This window comes from Drosophila biarmipes, chromosome 3R (genome assembly GCF_025231255.1).
Source record: "Drosophila biarmipes strain raj3 chromosome 3R, RU_DBia_V1.1, whole genome shotgun sequence".
NCBI classification, from domain to species: Eukaryota; Metazoa; Arthropoda; class Insecta; order Diptera; family Drosophilidae; genus Drosophila; species Drosophila biarmipes.
In genome coordinates this window covers 13,800,485-13,809,021 of record NC_066616.1, presented here as the reverse complement: position 1 = coordinate 13,809,021, position 8,537 = coordinate 13,800,485, and positions in this window count along the sequence as shown.

Here is an 8,537-nt window from a genome sequence, read left to right as displayed (position 1 = left end):
CCAATAAGAGATATATACATTTATTTTCCAGTGTCCTTGATGTCCGAGTTATGTGATATTTTGCTTATGAGATGCGCAAATTGAATGTGTTCTGATCGGCTTTCAACTAAGCCTGCTCTTAGGTATGCTCATTGATTTCGAACTGCTGTTATTACGATTCGACCAGACTGGGATTTAACAATTAATAAGATTACTCGTCAGTGCTAATGAGTTTACTCCACATTCAAGCTTCATTATTCCGGGAGTTGGTAATAACACAATTGTCCTTGAAAACTGTTTGCCAGAGCTTTTAGACCTTGTTTACTATGAATCTCAAAATCTTGAAGGCATCTATTGATTTTTAAGCCAAACGATTGTCAGTGCAGCAAATGTCGGGTTTCTCGGTCTAAAGTGACGCTCACCTGCGAAATTGGAAATGACCACCTGTCTGCACGTGTTTCGCTGTATGTTTTTTCTGCGTTTTTTTGTGGCCAACCGACCCTGAGAGCAATGAAAGTGATTTGTTTCTGACAGCTGTGTGGGGTTCATAGCTTGAGTTGGGTTAAAGGATGGTCGGCGGTGCGGTCACGTTATATTTAGCTAATTACCTAATTACACACCTGATTGAAACGAAATACCTGATGAGGTAAAAGCGTGAATAACTTTGAATGGCGAACCCACCCCTTTTCGGTTTATAATTAAATTGTTGAATTATAAATGCGGTTCTTGCTTGCGTGGGCTATAAAAATGTGAACTGACCATTATAAATTATTATTACGGTATTATAAATACGGCTGCCAATTTAAGCCAAGAGTTACTATAATTTTCTTTTATTTTGTATACCCTGGACTTTATTTTTACATCAAAATATAAAACGGGTATTTGGCTCCTAAACTTTAGTATTTTTTTATTGTGCAAAGCTGGCCCTCTAAAACTCGGGATTAATGTTCAACTCTTATACTAGAACTTAGGAGTGGACCCGAAATGATTTAAGGCGCAGCCTTAGGTTAAACCGTACGTGGTGGTCCTTCGGCTTTCCTTGAGACCCTCTGGATGACTCCCTCCTGGCCAATCGCATAATGGCGCCGGCTCTAAGTGGGCTTTCACTCGAGACAAGGAATTCCCTTTGCATCCGATGAATGCTCCATCCATCCTCGGCCAGGGATTAACTGCAGCCATGTGGGACATAAAAGTGCCGAGGCCCCATCAGATATATGACTAGGTCCCTCAGTTTTATGCGCCCCCATTTAGCAACCCGACCACCCACTTGGTTTATGGCCCTACCATAAGGAGGAGGCTATGCTGGCATTTCTGATATATTAAAAAGTTTTACAACAATAAAACAAACAGATTTTAACGGCTGTTTGTATAGGTTTATTGGGTTTTCCGCATAATGCAATACATCTTTCATAGAGTCCCTCAAACGTCCGCCTCCCGTTGCGATATTAATAGCATTAGAGGACTAGAAAGTGGCACCACTTCCTTCTTGCCTTTGAGTTTCGCCCCCTTGGCCGCCTGCCTGTTGACTTCCTGTCGTCATTAGTGATGTTTGCCTGTCGCCGCGTGACGGCCCATAAATATCAAAGTTAGATTTACAAGAATCGCATTCAATCGGAGCTGAGCCCGGCAGGTAGACTAATAGAATTCCAGCCAGGCAGTGGCACTTCAAAGTGCTTTGTTTTCCGTTTCTTGGGCAAGCAGCACAACGGGGAAGAGGCTGGCGAAATGTTTGCCAGGTCCAAAAACTAATTAAAGTCGGTGTTTGGCGGTGTGTTCAGGTGAAAGCAGTAGCCGGCTTCCTATTGCCAGAATTGGAAACTTCAATATGCATACGTAATTGCGTTTGTTGTGCCACAAAGCGAATAATATATATGCAGTCACTTTGTCGGCACAATGAAGATGTGGCAAATGCATATTAATGCCATCATTAAATTGTGTTTTTCAAATGAAATGGAAACCATTATCAGAACTGCACTTTATTGTGGCTTCAGTCACAGGTGAAGCGCCGATTTCGCAATGCCATGTGACCCTTTGCCGTTGAGTTTAATGACTGCTTAACTATAGTCCATAATCTATATATATTTTTCAGTTAGTCCCTTGTAAAATTAACATCACATTGAGAATTTTGATCCAAATTGCTCAGTACCTTTGTATCAAAGTATTTCAGACAATAACTTCTTATTAAAAATAGAAAATCCTTTAAAGTAGAGATATGTATTACTTTTGCAAATTAAGAAGTTGACTTGCAGCTTTAGCTGACATTTTCTAATGGAATATATCCAAGCCATATTTGTTGGCAATATAAAAGCCACATCCCAGAGGTCCTTAAAGCACAATTAAAGACCCCTAAAGCCGCCAGACATGAGACACTCCCTCGCCAATTGACAAACACACTCTGGAAGCGCGAATCCACGCAGACTAAAGCACTTTTTGCCGCATGTAAGTTGTTGCTAAGCGTCATCGTCCTGGATTCCACAGATTTACCTACCTCAAAAGACTCGGGAGCCGGATGAGGGTGGGCGGGATATAGTCTGACGCCATAAAGATAATTGGCGGCGGATGGCGGCTCATCAGCACGTTAATGCCCGCACGTAGTTTAGTTTAAACAGGGCTCAACTAGCTTAATGGTCAGTGGAATAAGTGTGTCGAACAAAAGTCGGGTGAAGTTGAATGGGCATTGAACACCACAGGTCCAAGGGAAGCGTGCTTACATATTAATTACTTCTGGTGGTCACTTCGCATGCGTGGGGAATGTGCCATTTGCTGTGACCGAAGGTCCTGTCTGCCCTGCAGTCGAAGTTTGCTCTGAGGCTCCGCCACAAGTTTGACGTTAAGCACATTCTGGGAACTCGAACTAGCTTGTTTATTTTTCCCAAAACCCTTCTATTGTTTTGGCCGACATTCTGGCACTTCGCTGGCGTTTTGATGAGCAGCCAGCTGCTCCAGTTGTGATTATAACATTCAAATGGCTGGCAGCTCCAGCTGATGATTAATTTAAAACTTTTGTGAAGAGTTCTAAAGCATGGAAAAATATAATTTCATTTTTAAGTTATCAATAAAACTACTATAAAAATTCGCCACATTAACATATCCACATTTAAAATGTAAAGGGTGGTTATGTGAATGCTTTTGACCTATTCATAAACCTTATAGTAGGAAGTACAAAAGACATTTATTTATTTGCTGTTTAATAAGAGTTTAAAATTAAAAATGGTTTATAACTGGTTATAATAAAATAAATCTGGCTTGTCAACTTATTAATAATTAAACACACTTACGAAAACCTAAAATATATATTTTAATTTTACTTTATCGAGAGTTAAAAATTGAAATAGTTGTTAAAAAAGTCAAAGTAGCTTATTTAAAAATGGTATATGTCTATCAAAATATTTAAAAACGATAGTTATGGCGCCTAAATAAATAAGTGATGCCAATTATCTACATTATTTAGCTGATAAACCTACCACATAGTGAAAGCTGCCAAGGGTTGGAACTTGGTAAAGGAAAAGCACTGTTTAACAGAGTTTTTTGGTATCAACACGAAAAGCTTTTCCAACCCGATGTCTGACGTTTGGTCAATGCTATGAAAGTATAGTTTCAAAAAATATTTTAAACTGTCAAAAAAGAAGTTAAAGAGTTTTAAAAATATATTTGAAAACAGCAAAAGGAATTGTATTCGGCCTAAAATATTTATTTAAAAACCAAAGCCAAATTGTACAATGCTTTTAAATTTTTATATATTTACACCAGTATAACAAAGACTTTTTGAATGACAGATGGAAAATTATAACTTCAAATGTTTATTTTAAAAAATATCTTTACCTTAATTATGTAATTTAGTAATTGCCGTTTAAATTAACCGAATAGTTATGAAGCAGTACAATAAATTAAGACAAATTATGAGCTCATCGCAGAACTATTACTGCCCCGACTCAGGTCCGATTCCGATCCCTTACCATCCCCCACTGACCGAACCCACAACCACTACCACTCAGGACGTGACCCATGTTGAGCTAATAGAGAGTTGGGTTTTGCGCGAGTTCGCGCTTTTGTGAAGCGCGACAAAGCGCCAGGAGCCGAGATGAGATGAGGAACTGCGCCTGGGATCCTGCAGCCGCTGCTCTGCGGAACACTCAGGCTTTTGCCCATCGGCCACTGCCGCCTTTGATTTGATTAATTGATGCATTAAGCTCATTTACGCATAATTAATGCCACTTCAATGTGTGTTTGAAATATTTTTTGCCCGCCTTTTTTGTCCTTTTTTTTTGATTTGCGAAAATGATTTTTTATGCGCCGCTGTGAAATGCAGCATAATCAGGAATTCAAGTCGTGCGACAACAGAAAAACTGATTTTCCAGCCTCGGGGCAAACGAAAAAAGAGGTGCAGTGGGAAAATAGGAAAAGCGAAGAGAAGCAGAAGAAGCGGAAGTACAAATTCAACATCTTGGCATGTTTGTCTGTTGACTGACAGTGCACTGTGTGTGTGCCAGTGGGTGTGCGGCAGATATGTCCTCTGTCTGTTTGCAGATACAGATAAGATGTCTCCTATATACGTGCGGGGTGCATATGCTGCACATAGAGTCGCAGCTAAGCCGAAGCTATATCTGAGCCACCTGGAAGTGTGGCAGTCGCAACTACGTGACTCCCTCGAAAAGAGCTCGGGAAATGCCGATTTTTATGAAGTTTATGCCACACAGGGGAGAAATATGTGTTATACATGAGGTTTTTTAGTTTTTGGTATAGTATCGAATCTTTATGGTGGTGAACCCTGTACTAATAAGATATGCCGGAGGAGCTTAAGGGATAAATCGTTTTGATTGGAATTTGAGTAGGAAGTTGTTGACACTCCACTAACATCACTTTAAAGGCTTAAATACCTCTTCACAATAAACTTCTTTGACAAAATATCTAATAAAACTTGTAGTATGTTTTCTTCATGTGCACTCTTTGCCAACATCTCGAAACTGAAGACAAAATGGATGCGGTATGCTAATGCAAAAACTTTTTCATTTCTTGTCTAATTTGGGTCATTTCCTTAAAGTGCAGCTGGCTAAGAATTTCAGCCATGTCTTGGAGCGAAAGCAATTACAGATAAGATCGACTCATCTCGCAGGCCTTTGGCTTCAGCTAAAGCCCAAGCTGTTTGCCAAGTGTTGGGAATTTCGCTTTTCACACTTGCCACACTGAGTGGCGATAAGCATCGGCCACTGTCACTTGCATTATGCCCGTCGCCACACTAAGCACATACAAATTGCATTTGGGTTTCGCTTTCCTTTTGCCCAGTGACACAGATTGATGACAGGCAGCTGATTAATTGCAATTTGCGTCATAATTCCAGCAGCCAGTCCAGCCAGGAGCCCTCTTCCTTCGCTTCGCTTCCCTCTCTTCCTGGCCATAATGGTTTCCCAAAGGTTGGCAGCGGCGAACAGGAAGTGCAAGGCGCCTGGGGAGCTCAAGGTGCCGCCAGTCATTGAAGTCTCCGCCTGGTAAGGTTGGAAAAACTTCAATAAGTAGTTTTTAATTTAAAAAAATTAATTAAATTAAACTCGTTATTTTAGTTTTCAAGACATTGAAAAAAAAAACATAAAAAAATGTAACTATTTTTTTATGAACAAATTCTAAAATAGCTTTACATACCTTCTTATAATACATTAACAATTCCTCAAATCAAATATCTTGTTTAAACACACAAAGTTTTCTGTAAATTCCATTTAAGCTAGTTAGATAGACATTTTTATCTATATAATAAGCTTCAAATAAATCTATATTTTATTATAATGAAAATAACTTAATTTTTTTATTTTAAATTGTATAAAGAAAACAGATAGACACCTAACTAGCTCATTTTAGATTTTATTAGCCGGACAATTTGCTCTCACTGAACTAATTATTTAATGTTTTTTATCTTATAGATTGCAATTTATATAAATTAGGGACTCTGCCGAAAAGTGACGGAATGCCTTCTCTTGAAATATAATTATCATAAACTAGACATTCTTGACACAGCACATCCCCTCGCCCCAAAACTTTTCAACCCCCCATAGTCCCAAAGCAAACGTCCCGACCCCTATTTCGATTCGGGATGAGAATGAGTGGAGGCCCTGCATTTCGCTGATGAGGGTAATTAAAAAGTTTTCACACCCCCGCAAGAACCGCAGAATTCAGGCAAATTGGTTGAAATGCAGGGATTGTAATCGTTTTAAATCTATAGGGTTAGGATGAGCTGCAGATGCGTGTGGAATAGCTGCCACTGCTCTTGACTAATTCCCACAAGACCCGGCCCCCGCCCACATCCTCCGGCATCCCTTTTGAGTCATCGAGAATGACGACGTCAACGACTTTGACTTTGTGCAGCAAAAACTTTTGCGTCTGCCAAAGTTTTATGACAAATTTTTGTGATTATGCAGCCTGCTCTGTGCCTCCCCCAAAAAAAGGAGCCAAATTTCCTATGCATTTGTTTGCCGGGAATGCAAATTAGATTTTAAATAGTTTTCGGTTTGATTGCAGAGCCGTAGGTCGTCGTCGTCCATCTGCCCAGATCAAAAGCCTAATGCCATTTCAATTTGGGTAATTTGAACAAGGGGCTGCCTTAAAGTCTGCCGCTGGACCTCGGCAAGCTCCATGGGGTCGAGCCACCCTTAAATGCATTTGACTTTTGCTTTCAAGCACTGCAATTTCAAACCCTCCCTCCCCCGGAATAATATGCCCACCCCTTGCGGCCACAAAAGCAACTAATTAAGAAATTAAAATAAAAAAAAAATGGTCAAAAAGTGAGCAAAAAATTCGAGAATGCAGTTTGCATGCAAATTTTATAAAAAATTTAACACAACAGCCAGCCGAGTGCAGCGGCAAAAAGTGCAACTCTTGCACAACGCCTATGAGTGGGAGGGGCCAGGCTGGCCCTAACCCCTGCTGGCCCATCCCTTAACCCCTTGCAGCCCCCCGTGTTTTTCGCAGCAAAACGATGACAATGACAGAAAATTGCACAGCTACAGAAATACCTTAAAGGTCTTCAAAAAGGCAGCTGCCGAAGGGTTGAGATAGGCTTCGGTCTGGTGGGAATGGGGCTCGGGGGGCTCACCCGAACAAAGGACCCTGGATACCTGCTCCACCCAAAGGACAAATTGCAAAAATCCGCAGCTCCGTTCTCGTTTTTCGGTTGCCCTCAAACTGTGTTTTGTTTTTAAGTTTTTCCTTTTTTTCGCCCCGCTCTGTAGGCAATGCAACGGAAATGTGAATGCACCGTAAAGTGAAGTGAAAAATACACTTGAATTTTCCTATTTTTCCCTAACTGTTTAATCTGCTCTTCTTTTTTTTATGCTCATACTGGGATTTTTATTGTAATTTTCGAAGGCCAAAAAAAAATGTAGAAATTAAAATGAGCGTTGCAAACGGGGAACAAGCGAAGGCATCATAATTTTCCCAGCCATCTCTAAGCGGTCTTGGAACGAGGAGGCTGGAAAAGAGGGCGTGGCATGTGCATGTACAACAAGAACAACAGCGGGCGGAACAACAATGTAAGCGCCCACGTACCAACGCCGGTGCAGAAAGGTGCCCTCGGTGGGTTTTCGATGGGTGGCAAATGGGTTTTTCAACTTGTTTTTGTTTTTTTCCTTTTTTTTTTGGGCGCAGGTGAGGGGCTAGGCGACTTGTTAGCGTGCTGCTTGTTCATCAACAATGCAGCGTTGTCGCCGCTTCTTCTTCTTCCACGCCGTCGTCGTCTTCCAGGAAAATTTCATTTTCCATGAGGGTGGCTCAAACACACACGACAAGAGTGCCAAAAGCCAGGCCAGATCCGAAATCAGGGCTGCCAGAAAAACTGCAGCTAGCTCACTGATTTCGCTTAATTATGCCCTTGGAGAGAGCAGCTCGGGGAGCATTATATGGTTCTGTAAAGAAAACCGTACATGTATAGTTTCTTTTTTAATATTTAACGGAAGTTAACTTTGAACATATATACATTTTACAGTACTGTTAAATATCATCTACAATTTTTATTTTAAAAGTATTTTGAATACCAAGTAATGACTTTCTTTAAAGGTTTTTATTTAACAATTATTATCTGCTCATAACATATCTCTCATTTAATTGTTGTTTTTGAACTTTGTTATGCAATTAAAACGATAAATTTTATTACATAAATAAATAGAGTCGATTCTTCGATACTGTCTTCGTTTTGAAAAATTCGTTATAAATTTTTTAATTACAAAGTACTTAACTTAAGGACCTCAACAGAACGATCTTAGATAACAAACATAAGAACATATAAAGAAATCATAATATTAAATAATATATATTTATACAATTAAATCAAAATTAAATAACCTTCTAAAAGTAGGTTCACCAACTAAAAAGGCCCCGCATTTATCACTTCACCCACTATATTAGGTTCAGTTTTTTTTAACCTAACTATCATCTTTAATAGATAAAATAATATATATAAATAGAAATATAATTATTATTATAAACTGTAATTGTTTAATATAATAACACTATTTATTTTTAAGCCATTTAGGTATTCTTGGTTTTATTCAGTTCATTATAACCTTATATATCAA